Source organism: Onychomys torridus, chromosome 3, assembly GCF_903995425.1.
Source record: "Onychomys torridus chromosome 3, mOncTor1.1, whole genome shotgun sequence".
NCBI classification, from domain to species: Eukaryota; Metazoa; Chordata; class Mammalia; order Rodentia; family Cricetidae; genus Onychomys; species Onychomys torridus.
Window position 1 is genome coordinate 132,799,099 of NC_050445.1, and position 18,547 is coordinate 132,817,645.

General features: G+C 48.9%; 1 long non-coding RNA gene across 1 annotated transcript in view; it reads left to right on the forward strand.

The window, feature by feature from the left end:
- LOC118579576 overlaps window positions 1–16,325 on the forward strand; it is a 103,081-nt gene extending 86,756 nt beyond the window's left edge. The window contains exons 2-5 of the long non-coding RNA XR_004944480.1: window positions 9,543–9,694; window positions 11,335–11,406; window positions 15,260–15,363; window positions 16,078–16,325. This is a non-coding gene — a long non-coding RNA (uncharacterized LOC118579576). The remainder of the gene's footprint in view (window positions 1–9,542; window positions 9,695–11,334; window positions 11,407–15,259; window positions 15,364–16,077) is intronic.
- Window positions 16,326–18,547: the final 2,222 nt, after the last annotated feature.

Genomic DNA, 18,547 nt, shown 5'->3' on the forward strand with positions numbered 1-18,547 from the left:
ACGGGCTGCGTTGGCTAGGGCCCAAACCTCAGCTCTCAGCATCTTGGCACCCTGGGCACCTTTCCTTAAAGACTTGAGCACAATATGCCTTCCACAGTAGTCTTGGAATCTGTTTTTATTATTTTGTCAATTATGGGAGCAAGGAATGCCGACCTCATTGGCTTTATCATGCTCTCTGTAAAAAAATAAATAAATAAAGGGCATGACATTTCTCTTCCCAGTGTTACCATGGGGATGGGCACGGATAACGTTGAGACTCTTGTGCACTGAGGTCCCCTCATGTGTCTGAGAACAGTCGCATTACCTATTGACAAGCCAGCTGGAAGGTGCCTGTGGGAACTCATAGAATCACAATGTCCAGGGACCTTCCAAAACTGAGTCCCAGCCCTGAGAAGTTTCCAGAGACTCTAGTCAGCCCCAGGTGCTTCACTGGCAGTGCCCACATAGCCACTGTGCCTGCTGGCAGCTGTGGTACCTTGGCTCACAGTCCTGGTGCTGGTGTGGGCACTCACCAGATGCATACATACCGCATTCCACCTGCCCTGTGGACTTGCATGCGGGAGAGCCTGGAAGCTCGAGCACCTGGGAGTGTGCTGTTCTTCCCTACTCACTGCCGGCCCTGCCATGTCTTCACATCCCTTTCCAGTCCTCTCTCAAGGAACTTGTGGCCACTCCTTTTTGTGTTGAGTCCTTGGAGCTCCCTATGGTGGAACCAGCGGTGCTGTGGGAGGGCCCTGGCTTGGTTCAGGTCCAGACCCTTGCACTGGCTCACACCTGGGAGGTGAAGTCCATCTTTCCTACTTCCTGAGGCGGCAGTGGGTACACAATGGGAAGAGGAATGGCAGAGAGGCTCATCTGGTAGTCACTCGCTCTCTGGGGTGGCTCACTCTGCCACGCCTCATTCTGCCCTGTGCGGGACCAGTGAAGATTCCACCGCGGGGGCACCACAGTGAAGTGGTTGGTGGAGAACCATCTTCTGTGTCCAGCCGTGTTCCTGTCCCATCGTCCCTCCAGGGATGGAGTAGGCAAACACTGGGGGATGTTCAAACTTAAATGTGTTAGATAACTAAAAGATTGCCGCATAGAATCTGACCATTCACATAGGTCAGGTTTGAGCTCTCAGGGGAACAATTAAAACAAAAACAACATCCAGCGGTGTAGTTGGAATCCTGAGCCCAGCTCCCGGCATTCATTAGCTTCCAGGCTTCCAAGAGCTTGGGAAGCCCCACTCTCTGGCTCAGCCAGTGCAGCACACACAGCTTGTCCCGCAGGCTGGGCAGCTCCACTCCACACCTGCTGCAGCTCTTGGTGGTCACACACAGTCCAGACATCTACAATATGCTGGGGTCTTCTGAAACCAAGGCTGTGTCTTCACCTGTGGTTTCCTGGCCTCCCTCCAGGGACTCTGACCCTGCCACAGGCTGTGAAACCACCATGACCCCTTCAGTACTGGGGTTTCCACCGCAGCTGAGGCTACACCTTCCCCATGGCCATTCCTGGCCTCGACAAGGCGACTGTGACCCTGCCACACAGTGCCGAGCCTCAACTGTTCTCCATGACCCCTCCATGTCTTCAAAGGTAGTACCATGGAGAAGACTCTAATACATTACCAAGTTTATCTACCAGCTTGAGGTGCAGCCTTGGCTCCCTTGGGCCACAGCTTTGGGTGATGACCCTGAGGAAGTTCTCCCCAGAAGATTTCTCCTCCATGATACTGGCTCTTATTAATCACAGCAGATTTTCCAGCCCAGGTAACCAGTGTCCTTGCTCAGTAAATCATAGAAGGTTTTGCTTCCAGTTGCTGCTTCTCCTTCTCCTCCCTCACCACCTCCTCCTCCTCCTCCTCCTCCTCCTCCTCCTTGTTTTTGGAGACATTGTAGCCTTGGCTGTCCTGGAACTCACTTTGTTGACCAGGCTGGCCTCAAACTCAACAGAAATCCATCTGCCTCTGCCTCCAAAGTGCTGGAATTAAAGGCATGCACCACCATGCCCAGCTCCACTTCCAGATTCTTTAAAAAAAAAAAAAAAAAAAAGTCACACAAATGGCCCCAGAATAGTCTTTGATGGACTCTCAAACTTCCCGCAGGAACTCAACATTCTCGTCTTCAGAGCTCCCACAATAGCCCTTTAAGGTCTGAGCATATCCAGTCCAAGTTCTAAACGCTTCCACAGTCCTCCCCACATACCAAACGCGGACATGTCTAGCACAGCAATATGCTATGTTTCTGGAAGAAAAGGTTTGTTTTCACAGGTTAAGATCCATTATCCAGGGAAGCCAGGAGAGGAATTCAAGGTAGGAACTGAAGCAGAGGCCATGGAAGAACGCTGCTTATTTGCTTACGTCCAGCTAACTTTCTTAAGATAGCCCAGGACCACCTGTCCCCGGGGCAGCACCACCACAGTGGGCTGGGAATTTCTCTTTCAGTTAACAATCATGAAAGTACTACACAGTACCCTATGCCATCACCAGAGGACTTGTGCGTTCCACAGATGCCTGTCCCCCTCCCCCTGGCCTATTTGGAACTGCTCAAGACTTTAGTAATCACAGATCTACTCTACCATTTCTACTTCGGCCACAGGGGGGCGCTTCCTGGGTGGCGCGCCTGTTGTGACCGGTACTAAGGGGCGAGGCAGTGTGAAGGCTGTGAGACACTCTTCTGCGCTACACCCCTGATGTTGCAAGGCCAAGTCCAGTAAAGACTTGTCTGGGGGGTCTTTCCTTGGCCACTTTCACTAGTGCAGACTGAGGGAGCCGCAGCAATTGAGAAGCCGAGGGACCAGGATTGCTGCAGCGTTGAGGACTACTGGAAATGCATCAGCTTCCAGCCGCGACTCCACCCCTGAGTATCTCAGGGTTGCCCTGTGATGTGACCTGGCCTGGCACCACCCTAGGGCCCAACACTATCCATGGCTGACCTCCGTCAGTGCTTGGTTTAGCATCCCTGAGGCTGGATTCCCAAACAACCCAGTGTGCATTTCCAAGCCCCCAACCCAACCTCTTAGTGCAACATAATCTGCAACTCCTCCTTTACAGTTCCAAGAGTCCCTACAGCCTGTTTCCAATGCCCTGGGCTCCTAAACAGCTAGTGCTGGTTTCCACTTAGCTGCTGAAAAGCTACCGCCCTGACCCCGCCCACCAGCAATGTGTGCAGGCGGGAATCCGCTCTGCACTCAGTGGTGAGGACAGACCTGGTGGGTGACCCCTCCTGGTGACCCCACCCACCCACAAGGATCAGTCCCCGGAGGTCACGAATGTCTGCTCCTGAGTGACCCAGGCTGTGCATCCAGGTCTTCAGGGGCTGTGGCAGGTGTGCCGGCTGCATCCCAGCTCCTGAATACTGTGACAGAGGCAGGCGTTCCTGAATCTAGCAGTGCCCCCCCCCCCCACAACTGAAGTCACCATTGAACAGTATCAAAGCGGCCACAGCAGGAGGGAGGGAGGTGGAAGAGGCGAAGGAGTATGGAGCTGATGAAGGCTGGAAGGGTCCAGAGAGGACAGCCTGCTGAGCCTGGTCACCAGAAGAATGCCAGTCTCCAGAATCTCAGACCACAGCCTGAGAACTGCCAACCTATGCAGGGCTAGGGATCCCCTACCCAGAGGCCTGCATGGAGACTAAATCCAAGGGCACCACTTGCCACTACTGCCCAGCTATTGCCACCGTGTGAGGTACCTGAGAGAGGCTGACTTCCCAAGGAAAGTTTATTTAGCTCACGCTGTTGGAGGCGTAGGGCGTGGCTCCATTCTGTGAGGGTCTATGTCACATCAATGCGGTTGACAACGGTGGGAGAGGATGGATGGGGCAAGTAGTCAGTCACTATGTTAAGAGCAAAAGGGAAGAGCTGGGGGAGAGGGGCTCAACCCTCTCCCAAGAGCTGCCTTTCTCTTCTCATGATTGGGTCCCTGTGACCCAGAGACCTCCCACCAAGTCCTGCCTCTTAAAGGTCCCACCCAGTTCTTGGGCGAAGAACCAAATCAAATCCAAACTACAGCACCCCTCTCCCAGGCAAGGCATCCATCAGCTGATTTCCACAAAATCCTGTCAGCCTTGGAGAGTTTATTATTCTTTAATAAAAGTTGTATCCAACTCCCAGTTTCTGAGTGCCTGCCCTGTTGGACTGGGTACAGATGTCTGGGGAGACTGTGTGTTTGTATTGCTGCTGGGCACTGTCCTGGTATCTTACACATGTTACCCCTTCACTCACCTAGAGGTAGTCTCAGTTTATACTGTTTTAATGATAGTGAGACAGATGTTTGGAGAGCCTGAGGGGTTTGCCTACATTTGCACAGCCAGTGGGTGGCATGGGCGGGGCTAAGGCTGGCTGTGGCTGGTGCTGCCAGTGACATCACCAGCTCCTTACTGCAAACCGTGCTCTGCATGGTCTCCCAGCAGTCCCTTCACTAAGAGGCACCTCGAGCTTCCAAATAGAGAACCATGTCACCATGGAGGTCCTCAAGATCAACCTTTACAGAACCAGGCTGGAGGCTTGCCATTTTGGGAGTGCATGTTGTCTATTTCTTTCCAGGGAGGTTGTCTATCCCTCCCCCTTTGGGTATATTCATTCACACCAATGTTTGGCCTCCTCATTCTTAAGGAGTGGCAATGGAGTTCTAGCTATGCCAAGGAGAAAGGAGCATTGTCTCACAAGGCATCTGCCACATCTCCACCTGAGCATGCCTGGTGTTGTGTTGGTAAGAAGGGCCTTCAGTCTGAATATTTGACATCCAGGAGTCTCCTGAAGGGCCACCCCTCCCGATTGCTGTCCTTGGTGCTGATCAACAGATTGCCTCCTTGAGACCTCCTTCCAAGGACCTCAGCCCCCACCCCAGCTCCCCAAGGCAGATGCTGGGTTATCCAGTCTTCCCATCAAGCTGGATTAGACTGGCTGTGGTGGTATGTGCCTGAAATTCCTGCACTTGGGAAGCTGAGAAAGGAGAATGGAGAATTCAAGATCAGCCGTGGTTACATAGTGAGACCCTGACTACAGAATGTGAAGGAAGGGAAGGAGGGAAGTAACTGTGGAGTTGTGGGCCCTAATGAAGCTGATGCCTGGCACCATCTCAGCCCTTCTTTACTTCCTGAAGCGGGCGCTGAGCCCTTGTGTGGACCCTCTTCCTGTAGGGTAGTCGTGAGGGTGCCCCTTGGTGACAGACGCTCCCTGGGGTGGAGGAAGAACAGCAATGGCTGGTACCCTGAGTAAGAGTTCCTCTGATAGTCCACTTCCCTTTTCACATACTCAGGAGGCTGAGGCAGGAGGATCATTAAGTTCAAAGCCTGCCTGAACTACACAGTTAGTTCAAGACTAGGCTGGGTGACTTAGAAAGATTCTGCCTCAAAATAAAAAAGAGAAAGGGGCTGAGGATCAGGGGTAGAGTACATACCCAGCATGTGCAAAGCCCTGGATTTGGTCCCTCGTACTGCCAAAACAAACAAGCAGCAACACAAAGCAATAATTAAACCCCAACTCAGTGGTTAGCACTGACTGGCTCTGCTTCACTTTCTGGCTCAAGATGATGATGGAACCTCACAGACACATTCTCCCTTCCCACACACTGCCTCTTGTGTCTGTAAATGTTGGACCAGGATCTGGACAGCTCCTGGTGTAGATCCTCTCCCAGAGCAGTGAGGAGTGCAGATCTGGAGCTACATGGCCAGACTCTTTTCTTAGTTATCTGGAGAGCTTACACCCGAGTGCACAACCCTAGGAAGAGCCTTGTAAAAAACAGCCTTTCAAATGGGGCCAAGAGGGGGAACTGAAACTCAGCCTAAGACATACAAAACCCCTTTTTCCTTCAGGATCTTTCTGGCCCTGTTTATTCGTCAAAGGTACCCATTACACACTAGCTTCAGGCTCAAGCTCTCTACCCAGATGAGAGAAAAGATGCCTCAGTCCCCAGGAACTTACTTGTAACCATGCTGAAGAGGGTTTGTCCTTCTACATTCCTATGGAAATGGCTGGCACCATAATGAGCAAATAAAAGCAGGAATCAATGGTAGACATTAAAGTGTGATGCCGACACATCACAAATTTAGGTTACTCAAGGGATTCTTCCAACCTGCTCATGGTGGCTCAGGTCTGCAATCTCACACGGAAAGGCCGAGGCAGTAAGGTCACATGGTCCCAGGAACTCCAGGTCAGCCTTGTCTTAAAAAACAAAAGGAAACAACAGACCCCTAAAGGCCTGACCCAGTGTTCATCAGAACCACATGACTTCCTTTATTTAGGCATTTCAGAAGCTTGAGATAAGACCAGATGAGGAACACTTGAGAAGGCCTGGAGCCTTGAGCCACTGCTAAGGTGCGGTGTAAAGATGTATTGATTTGTGATCACAAAGAATGAAATTAATCCTTCTTCCTCTATCTCCAGAGAAGTGGAGTAGCATACCTGGTTAAGAATGTTTTAAATTTTATTTCTCTATTAATTAATATGAATGAATATAAAGAAAGAAAAAAGAAACAACCAAAAAACAAGCAAAATCGAAATCAAATAAACAAACAAAACCCAAAGCCCCTCCCCACAAGCAAGAGTAAAAGCATCAGGTCTGATCTGGTCAGAAATGTCCGAGTTTTCATTTAATAATTCATGCTGCAGACATAGCATACAGTGGGTACTCAGCAGGTACGTATTAGTTCTCAGAGGTGTGCAAGTTCCCAAAGCTGGGTGAGCAGGATAGTTCATTCACATCTTCTTGTTTAAAATGGAATAATTCAGCTTTGCCTGTAGCTAATATACAAACTGACTCTGGCATCCGCCCCCATCAAATGTCAGGTGGATTTTGGATGTATCTATAAAAGGCTTCCTGATGGACAGACCAGCAGCCTCCACAAGACACAGAGCAACTGTCTCCTATGTGTTGACCACCCCCTCCCCAGACATTATTTTTTAAAATAATTTATTTCTTTATTTTATGTGCATTGGTGTGAAGATCTCAGATCCCAGGGAACTGGGGTTACAGACAGTTGTGAGCTGCCATGTGGGTGCTGGGAATTGAACCCAGGTTCTCTGGAAGAGCAGCCAGTGCTCTTAACCACTGAGCCATCTCTCCAGCCCCAGACATTATTTTATTGTATAGGCCAGGCTGGCTTTGGACATGGTTCTCTTGCCTTTGCCTGCTGGGTGCTAGAATGACAGGTGTGCCCTCCCTGCCAAGTCCCCTCTCTTGTTCCTTGTAGGACCACTGTCCTTGTCTCCACCTATGCATAAAGGAGTGCATGTACACACCAACACGTACAATCGAATATATTGTTGTCTAATAAGCTTACCTGTCCGAGCAATTAAGAACAAGAACTCTAGGAGCTTGGTTGGTTTCTACTTACCTATTTCTCAGTGCATTCTCCCTTGTCTGGCTTGTGAAGAGAAGTCAGAGGGGATTCTTAATGCTGAACCCCTAAAAATTATTTTCTTCCTTTGTGTTCTTGCAAGGTTTGAAAAGTTGTTCTCAAGTCTGACCATGCTGTGCCTAGATGCAGCTTCCTTGCTTTGCATCTCTCTACTTTCTTGTTTATTAAACTTCTTGGCTATGTAGCTTACTGCCCGACATTAATTTAGGGGAGTTTAAAATGTCGTTTTGTTTTGTTTTCAATATTGTGTCTGTTTTCTTCTCATCCCAGTGTTCCCACTGTGAGTAGCTGCACACAGCTATTCCGCAGTCCTTAGATACTGGACTTCAGTTTTTCAGCCCCTTTCCTTCTCAGGTTTGGAAGGTTTTTCTGTTCATAGTCTTAAGTTTAGAGATGCTTTCCTCATCAGCCTGCTAACGAGCCCATCAATGTCATTCTTTGCTTTGTTTGGCTTTTCACTTATTGTTAGGGCAGAATAACTTCCCAACTGCTTATGTGCTAGACTGGAAACCCAGTGTCCTTGGAGCAGAGCTGGAGAATGACCCTGAGAGTCCTTCTACCAGGAGGAGGCTTGCTGTCACCACCCAGCCAATTCTTCCAAGGAGTTATTGAAATTCATGATGCTACCCCCTTTTCTTTGACAAAGGACAAGTGTTCCCGATTGCTGACATTAATGGAACTTTTCCCCACTCCTAAATGTGGTGGAAAATGTCACTTTTCAAAGCAGGGAGAGATATCATCAAATTTAAGTGTTTGAAATCCCTGTTGAGCCGTCAGCAAGCTCACTGAGGATGGTCTGAATTCTCCCATCCCCAGCTCTGGGAAAATGAAAAAGAAAAAAAAAAGTTTTAATGTTGAGGCTTTTAAGACCATTGGGATTTTTAAACTTGAACTGAATGCATATTATGAGACAGTCCCGAGTCTGTGGGGCGAGGACCAGAATGTTATGGTTTAGGTGGAGCATGTCCTCTATGAGCTTGCCCACGTGTTTGAACACATGGTTTTCAGCTGGTGGTGCTGTTCTGGGAGCTGGTGGACCCTTTGGGAGGTAGGGCCTAGCCGGAGGAAGTGCATCACTGGATGGATGCCTGGGGGTCCATCCCCACTTCCTGACTCACCTGTGCTCTCTGGGTCTCTGAGATGTGAGTAAGCAGCTTTGTGTTCCCATTGTCATGGAGCTAGCTTGCCACCATGATGGATGTGTCGAGCCCAAACAGGCTTCTCATCCCTCTAAAGGAATGGTTTTACTCTGATGCCTGGGCATAGGCGAATTGGAAGATAGTTCTGTGTGTGCGTGTACGTATGTGTTCTGGGGATTAAACGCAGGGCTTTGCATATGCAAATCAAACATCTTAACATTAATGTACCCCTCTAGCCCAGAAAAGGAGACAATTCATTATGCAGAGAACCCAAGCTCTGAATGAGAAGAGATAGACTGTATCGAAGCTGGGAGGCATACTCAGAGAGGTCCCAGGTATCTTTTGAAAAGAAAGGTTAGATGTTCAAATGGAGGAAATTAAGACACAAGAGAAGGTGTCTGTGGCAGAATATGCCACTCAAAACATATCTGCACGAGACCAGACTATTATCCCTCAGAATGGGCCTGAAAGAGACACAGTAAGGCATTCAAAACATGCCCCTTTGGCTGGAGGACTATCTTGAGAACTAGCAGACACAGAAAGGATATGTCTTCTGGTGTTCATGGACAAGAGTCCTCTCGGGTATGGTCCAGAAATACAGATCTCAGGCCAAATGAAATGTACATGTTCTATTCTCTTGGTAAATGCCCAGTGCCCTCTAAAGGAGGCATGTCCATTCCCATTGGTTGTGTGTTTGTGGAGGTACCATTGTGCTGTTCTGTGGTAAGAAGCATATTGCCGCCAAGTTGTTTGTGCCCTCAGCCGTGACTCTGAATCTGCTCCCCGACCCCGCCCCGACCCCCACTACTTCTAACTTGAAAAGAGGGAATGTCTATTTTGGCTCATGGTTCCAGAGCTTAACATTGTTGTCTATTATTCTGTTTCCCTCTGACTCACAAGAAAAATCACTTAGAAATGACCATTCCCTTTCTGCACCTTTCTGTAGGTAAGGCATAGTCCTTCCTCACAGCCTGCCTGAACATTGGTTCGGATTTATGGAATGTCAGAAAAAAAGCGGTCAAGAACAGTCGACTAACTCTGTCGTCTCTTTGTCCCTTGGCAGCAGCGTCATACCTGAATGGATCAGAGAGGAGCTTCAGCCTGACTCCCTGGAGTTGTTATGCTATCAGCCTGCCTTCTGCATGGAAGGAGCTGGGTCCTGGTCACACGCATAGAATGACACCCTGGATACACAGCATAAGTCTGGGTACAGAAGTATGTGAGCTTTGCATGTGGCACCCTCTTTTGCTGGTCCTAACTCTCACCCTTTCATTACAGGAAGGATGTGATCTGGAGTATAGTGCTCACCTGAGTTATGTGATTTGTTTAAATGCAATCCTATTTCAACCCTAGTGAGAATTCTAAATTTGCTGTCAGTTGGCCAGAAGTTAGGGTGGCCTGAGGACCCCTGAGTTTGTAGCTGGTGTTGGAGGTAAGGAAAGTGTTGTTAGGTCTGGGCCATTTGCCCTGTGAAATCTGGGGTCACTGCCACCCTTGTATTGCACAGACCCTCCTCTTGCTTATGTTCTTAGTTAGGGATTCTATTGCTGTGGAGAGACACCATGACCACTGTAACTCTTATAATGAAAAACATTTATCTGGAGCTGGTTTACAGTTTCAGAGGTTTAGTCCATGATCATCACAGCAGGTGGCAAGCAGGCAGACATGGTGCTGGAGAAGGAGTTGAGAGTTCTACATCTTGATCTGTAGGCTGTAGAAGGAGTCTGTGTCCACAGAGGGTGTAACTTGAGCATAGGAGACCTCAAAGCCCAGCCCCACAGTGTCTCACTTCCTTCCTCCAAGGCCACACTTAATCCAAAAAAGCCACACCTCCTAATAGTGCCACTCCCTGTGTGTTTATGGAGGTCAATTACATTCAAACTACCACACCTCCTGCCTCCCTCCCCTGCCTTGGGTCCTCCGCCCCAGCTCTGCTGGAAAGCCATGGTGCTGACATCCTTCCCTCCCCCAAGTTCCTGTGTGCCTGTCAGCCCAGCAGCACACCTTCTCACCCTGCCATGTTTCCTCTCTCTGGCAAGTTTTGTTCCCAGGGAGCACCTGTCACCTTCTAACGTGTAACACAAGTGGTGGGTTTCTTTGGCATATTGTGGCCACCCATCTCTGCAGTGCCTGTGCAGGAAAGGACTTTTAATTGTTTTGACCACTGCTTTGTCCCACTACCTGGCATAGAGCAGGTGTTGAGGGAATGCTAATTCAGTATGTGCATGTTCCCAAAGCGTTGTTCAAAACAGCAAAACCGTGGCAGCCCCTGAAGTACCTTCTAATGGTAAACTGAGTAAGTATATTTAGAGTAATGTGATAAGTAGGGTTTCTGTTACTGTGCTAAGGGACCATGACCAAAAGCATCTTGGGGAGGAAAGGGTTTACATCTTACAGCTCTCATGTCAAGGTCCAGTAAATCAGGGCAGGAACTCAAGGCAGGAACTGGAGGGAGGTAATGAAGCAGAAGCTAAGGAGGGACCCTGCTTACTGGCCTGCTCCTCATGTCTTTCTCAGACTGCTTCTTAGACAACGTGAGAGCATCTGCCCAGGGGTGGCACCACCCACAGTGAGCTGGGCCCTCCCACATCAACCACTAATCAAGAAAATGCCCCCAGACCTGCCTACAGGCTGATCCGATGGAGGCATTTTCTCAAATGAGGTTTGTCTGCAGTTGACAAAAAACAACCAGCACAAGTATCTATTTTAAAAATGGATAAAAATTGTATGATTTATGATAGATTGTGGCTTTGAAATATATATTGTGGAATGGCTAAATTGAGCAAATTAGCACCTTTTTTAAAAACCTCACATATTTACAATTTCTCATTGTTGTTTTGGTCTTTCTGAAACAGAGTCTCATGTAGTCAGGCTGAAGATGACTTTGAACTTCTGACGTTCCTTGATTTCAAGTGGTAAGATTACAGGTATGTGGCACCATTCCCAGTTCATGTGGTTCTGGGGATCAAACCCAAGGCTTTATGAATCCTAGGCAGGCAGTGTGCTAATTGAGGTATTTGTCATTTTTTGGTGATGGCATATTAAGGTACACTTACACAGCAGGGCACCAAAAATAGCCAGCACGAATAAACTATGACTATCCTCAAATTTGATTTTGATAATACAGATTGAGTAGGCCTTATCCAAAATGCTTGGGGGCAAGAAGTGTTTCGAATTGTCGACCTTTTCAGATTCTGCAATATTTGTATATACACACTGAAATATCCAGGGGGATGGGACCCAAGTTCAGATACAAAACTCATTATGCTCCATATATATTTTGCACCTATAACCTGAAATGTCCATATTTTAGAGTGCCTGCTTTTTGACTGACTGCAACCCATCCCAGGAAGGTAGGTGTGGAATTTTCCACTTGTGATACTGAAAAAAAAAAAAAAACCCAAAACACCAACCCTATTTTGATGTATTTTGCATGTCAGATTTTTGGATTAGGGGACATTCTACCTGTTCAGAAATGTGATGCAGAGTATGATCCTATTTACAAAGTGAAAAAGCCATCATAGCTCCTGGAAAGGAAGGTTCATACAGTGACAGGAAAGTGGTTGCCATGATGAAGGCCACTTGAGGGAGGAGATTCGGGGAGGGGCAAGTTAATGCCAAAGGACCCAAGAGGTGTCTCAGAAGCAGCCATGCCCTACTTCTTCCCCCAAGTGGTGGTTTTTGTGGGCGTTCTCATTTTGATTATTCTCCAGCCTATAAACAGACATTTCACACATTCTTCTGAATGTAGGACATAGTTCACAATGTAAAAACAGGAGAGAAGGGGGTGCAGGAAGATAGCTGGGGGGTGCTGGTGAGTTTCCCGAGGGTTCAGTGTGACCACAGAACCGTGTGATTTCCTCAACAATCCTGCAACAGCTGTGGGGCACGTGGAGAGGGTGGAGCGGGGTCATCTGTCACTGGAGACTGCCAGGCGACAGATCTGAAGGCAAAGGCAGGAATGAAATGCGGGGTGAGGGTCCGGGCCAGACTGTGATGCACAGCTGAACAGGAGGCAGGGAAGTCAGGAGAGAGAGCTGAGACGGAAGTGGAGGGACTCGCGGGGTAGAGCATCAGAGACCTTGAGAATCACAGATGCCTGTGGGGCCACCAGGCTGGCTCAAGTGAAGTCATGGTGGCAGGTCTACATTAGAGACCATCAGGGAATTCAACTGGTGCAAGACAGCACCTGCCTGTGGCTGTAACACTGGGTAGAGGAAGGAGGAGGCAGCTGGACCCAGGAGTCCACAGTGCAGTTTAAGGGGGACTCACACACAGGACCAGCAGCAGAATAGGAGAGCCCCATGTCACACAAAGTGAGACAGGAAGACCGCAGGCTGGGAGCACTGTAGGAAGGGCGGTAGTGTGGACAAGGTTGGCTGTGTCCGGGCCACTCAACAGCTGACTGCCGTTGTCAGTGCAACAGCGCGTAGCATGCTGTGCTTGGCCACCACTTTAGGGAGTTTGTCTCATGCTGCTTGTGATGTGTGCTGTATCACCTGCCACAGTGACAGAGATGACCAAGATGGCTATAGTTACGCCAAGGAGGCTCCTGAGAGATGACTTCTCGTTCCCATAGCCTACGCTGTCCATCTACTCCAAAACTATCCCACTTGGACTAGCTCACATGGGTGGAGCTCAGAACTACTCCCCAGTCCCTTGCCCTGGATCTCAGCCGTGGACAAGGGACACACCTTCAGAAAAGTGTCACCAGGCAGCTCCAATGGGGAGGCCTAGGGAGGGTGCTGGGGAAGGTGCCTGGCCACCCCAAATCAGTGTCAGAATTTTGCCATGGATCTGGACTTGTATGCTCTGCCTGAGAAAAACGATTGATATGCAATTTACATTTGGTATATTACATAGACACTCTACATCCATCCTTGGGTTCTTCTTTTCTGTGACTCAAATAGTTGTGGCTATGTTGCAGCACAGCTCAGGTGTAAACACATTTTGTTTCTACAGTCATAGCTACCCTGGTCTAAGCTAACTTCATCCTTAATCTATCAGAACAGGGTTTTGTTTGTTTGTTTGTTTTACCATTGCTATTACAAAATACCCAATGCTGTTAGGTATGTACAGAGCAGAGGGTTATTTAGCTCACACTTGGAGACTGGACTTACTGGCCTGGCCTATAGTAAACTACTTTTTGATTATGCAAAGCATTTACCACAGAGAGGGCATCAGTGAGCAAGAGAAATCATATAGCAAGACATGATGTCAGAGACTGGAGAAGGTCCAGTAATTTAACAGCAACTCTCTCCTGAGAATTAACCAGAATCTCCTGAGAATACATCATTCCTTTTGACAGAAGCACCCTGAATAATCTGATCTACTAGGTTCTGTAACTCTAGCTCCTGGGGATTTCATGCCCTCTTCTGGCCTCATTGGGCACTGCATGCACATGGTTCACATACATTCAGGCAAACACTTATATACATAAAATAAAAACAAGGAAACCTTTAAAAATGTATTTAAAACCGACAGACAGTGTCTGCCTGAAAGATGTGCTGGGGTAAAGGTGGTGCAGAACTTGTGGGAGTGGTCAACCAATGACTGATCCAGCTTGAGACCCATGCCACAAGAGGGAGCCCACCTCTGACACTGCCTGGAGGGCCAGGGACCAGAGGCAGGATAGCCCAGAGATCTAGGATAGAACCGAATAGGACCAGAAAAAATAAAAATAAAAAACAGTCAATGAAATGGTTCCTAAGGATACTCTGCTATACTCATAGACCAGAACCTAGAATAAATGTCATCAGAGAGGCTTCATCCAGCAACTGACAGGAGCAGATGCAGAGACCCACAGCCAAACATTAGCCCCAGCTCAGGGGATCCTGTGGAAGAGGGGAAGGAAGGAGGATTGTAGGAGCCAGAGGGGTCAAGGGCATCACAAGGGAACCCATAGAATCAACTAACCACGGCTCACAGGGGCTCACAGATACTGAACTGACAACCAAGGAGCCTGCATGGGACTGACCGAGGCCTTCTGCATATGTGTTATGGTTGTGTAGCTTGGTGTTCTTTTGGGGCTCCTAACTGTGGGATTAGGGGCTGTCTCTGACCCTTTTGCCTGCTCTTGGGACCCCCTTTCCTCCTACTGGGTTGCCTTGTCCAGCCTTAATATGAGGGGAGGTGTCCATTCTTATTGCAACTTGATATGTCATGTTTGGTTGTTATATCTGGGAGACCTGCCCTTTTCTGTGGGGAAACAGAGGAGGAGTGAATCTGAGGTGGGGGAGAGACTGGGAGGAGAGGAGGGAGGGAAACAGGTCAGGATGTAATATATAAGAGAAGAATAAGTAAAAAAAATAAACCTTTAGCCAGGTGGTGGTGGCACACACCTTTAATCCCAGCACTCAGGAGGCAGAGCCAGGTGGATCTCTGTGAGTTCGAGGCCAGCCTGGTCTACAGAGCGAGATCCAGGACAGGCACCAAAACTACACAGAGAAACCCTGTCTCGAAAAACCAAAAAAAAAAAAAAAAACCCTTTAAAATGTATTTAAAACCTACAGACAGTATCTGAAGAGAGAGATGGCATGGCGTTCACACTGGAAAGTTTAATAATTTCTTTTATAATAATTAAAATAATTTTTAATAATTTCACACACAGCAAAATGTGCTCTTTTTGGTGTATGGGATCATGTGATCAGCCCTACCAATAAGGGGGCAGGTGCAGTTTGTCAACCCTAAAGGTCTCTGCAGTGCTAATTAAGCCTTTCCCTACCACCAATCTTGGAAACCATAGATCCATTTCCACCCCTGCGGTTTTCTCTTTCCTAGGACATCACGTAAGAAGAATCTTTTGTGTAGTGCAGCCAAGAACCAGTCAAGCCATATTCAATACTGGCTCTTTTCTTTACTGTGGAGAAGTGTTCTTTGTTGAGGTACTGCATTTATTTACCCATCCATCTTCTGTAGAGTTTGGGGGTTGTTTCTGGTCTGTGGCCACGTAGAGATTTTAAGAAAGCCCTTTTCAGGAATGGACAGAATAGGAGATCCAATCCAGTAACAATTTACAAGGTTTGGACTTCTTTTGCCAGCCCCACCCAATTGATGTGCATGGATTAGTCATGCTTTGCAAGGGCATACAGGGCATTTCCTAGAATAGAATACTTCCTAAGCTGTATATAACATTAAGAACGAGCCAGGAACAGTGGAGCATGTCTGTTCATCTCAGTCCTTGGGATGAAAGTCCCCAATCATCCTGGGCTACACAGAGCCTGTGCCTGTAGGGCCAGATACTCTGAGGATTAGGTGGAGGTTCACTTGAGTTTGGGGAGTTCTAGACCAGCCAGGGCAGCATAGCAAGATCCCCATCTCAGAAAAAATTTGGCTGACGGGTGACACAGCTCAGTAAAACAATGCTCATTTGCCATGTGTGAGGCTCTGGGTTTCCAGCACGTGTGTACACACACACACACACACACACACACACACACACACACACCTGATGATCTGTCATAGAAAACCTTCCCACAATTAACACAGAAACCCACAGCTAGACAATGTGCATAGAGTAAGAGGCTTTGGATTACTTGGTCTTAAATGGGATGTCTTTATTGTCGTAAATGGGATGTCTTTATTATCCATCCGCCAAGGATCAGGAATCTGTGCGGAAGAAGAGGCAGAAAGAGTGTAAGAGCAGGAAGCGGTGGACTACAAGGAAACAGCCTTCTAGGAATAACAAGATGGAGGCAAACAGGAACTCACAAACTGCAGTAGCAGGGTCAAGCCCAGCACTGAAAAGGGGAAGTGGATGCAAAGCTCCACCCCTACCCAAGATTCTGTTTTCAATTGGTTCCTGCTAGGAACAGGAAACTCAGTTTTCTCCAATGGAATGTCATATCAGCCACACCCCATGCCCAGGAGTGCTTGGCCAACACAAAATGGATCCCATTTTTATTTTTATTTTTTTTTGTGTGTGTGCATGTGTGACTTTTGTTTCATTTTGACATTTTTTGTTTTATTGTTATTTTATTTGCTTGCTTTGATTTCAGTTTTTTTTGAGAAAAGGAGTGTACATAAAGCTGGTTGGGTAGGGAGGTGGGGAGGATCTGGAAGGGGTTGGGAGAGGGGAAAACAATAAAAATATATCGTATGAACAAATTTAAATAAAAAGGCAAAAAAACTGAACATTCATTGAAGATGGGGGCGGGGCTGGAGAGGAAAGAACCAAAGAAAATCTTCTCACAATGCAAATCCAGGTGCAAATGTCTATTAATGTAGTCACTGAACTGCTGAATTCTTTTAGCATCTATTGAACACACATTTACTTTCGCTTATATGTTATACTTACAGAATGTTTTTTAAAGTTTGTATCAAATGAACAAATAGTAAAGGGAGTGGTGGGAGGAGATATGAATTAAAATTAGCCATATCGAATGTGGGCGTGTGCCAAGCTATGCTTCCTTTTTGACCTCTCTTAATCTCCATCATCACCACCATCATCATCATCATCACCACCACCACCACCAGTGGACATCTAACCCAGGGCCTTAAGCATACGAGGCAAACTCTTTACCACTGAACTGTATGTTCAGCCTTGATCTCCATTCCAGTAAATGTCTGACATTTTCCATAAAGTATTGTTGAAAAAGTGAGGTCATGACATCACCGTGTAAAACCCTCCAGCAGCTCCTCAGCTTTCTCTGCGTTAAGAACATAACAGGTTAGTGGTTATGCTCTGTCACTCGGCACATCCTGGGGTCTCTTCTCCACTCCACCCACTCTGGCCCCCTTCCAAGGGGTCCTGGACCTCAGGACCTTTACACTTGGTCCTCCACGGGCCTGAGATGCCCACTCTTCAGAGCTAGCATGGCTTGACTCCGACAGGTCTTTGTTCAAATGCCCTTTTATCAAAGATTCGCCGGACCACCCCAATAAATCCTTCAACGGCGACAACCACATTTCATAGCTCTTTGCCCTCCTGTCCTTTCCTCCAGGGATTGTTAGCCGCTGAACGCTTGATCTCTTTTCTGACATCGTTCTTTTCTGTTTACTTGCTATGACAATGCCAGCTCCAACCAGGCAGGGACCATGACAGTGCCCAGAGCAATGATGACATCTAGCATGTAGTAGGTGTTCCAGTAACTCACTGACTGAGTAAGAAAGGTCTTTCGTCTCTTCAAGAGGTGCCATGGGGCCCCTGGAGATCTTCCGCACAGACCTGCCACCTGTGGCCTTGCTGTGGTGGACTTGTTTGAGTCTGGCTGCCTGCCCTGGTCATTCTGGACCCTGGGACTTTCTTCTCAGAGACAGAAGGTCCCACTGGAAGCCAGAGGACTCGAATCTTCCTAGTGGTTCTGGGAAAAATTGGGAGCCATAGAACCTCTCAAGGTGACTTTGGAGCCTTGACCTGTACGTGCCAGCTCTGAGATCGTGCCGGCTCACCTCACTTCCCCAGCATCTGCCCATAGGGAACCCATAGCCTACCAACCCTGCAGGGTGACCGGGTGAAGGGGACCCGTTCACCGTCAGGTTCCGCTCATCAACATTCTCGCAGCTCTAAGAGTCGCCAAATGGTTATTTCATGAGGCAGCCACATCATCTTTGGGGCTGTTGGCTGCCATCTCCATTTCCAGAGAAAGCCCGGCCCGCCCTCTCCCGCGGCACCTTCGCCCCGCACCCTCTGCTGCTCGCCCCGCGCCCTCCCGCCCGCTCCCCGCGCTCTCGCGCCGCCCGCTCCCCGCGCTCGTGCTCCCGGGCGCCGGCTGCGGAGGGAGCTGCTCTGCCCGCAGCTGGCGCAGCGCGGGGGCGGCCGCGGGTGGGCGGGAGCCGCGGGCCGGGGCGCCGAGCATGAGCCGCCGGCGCCGGCCGCGCGCTGCTCGGGGCCGGGCTGCGGCACGAGGGCGGCGCGGGAGCGACGCTGGCACGGACCGAGGTAGGCAGCGGCAGCCCCGCGCGCCCCTCGGGTCCTCCGGCGGGCCGTCCCCTCGGGTCGTTAGCGCGGGCGGGTGCGGGTCCGGGGACGGGCACCGGGTAGGGCGATGTGAAGCCCCGCGTGGAGTTCCTGGAACTCCGCCCCGGGCTGGACGGCGGGACCCCTGTGCCTCCTGCACCTGCCGCGCA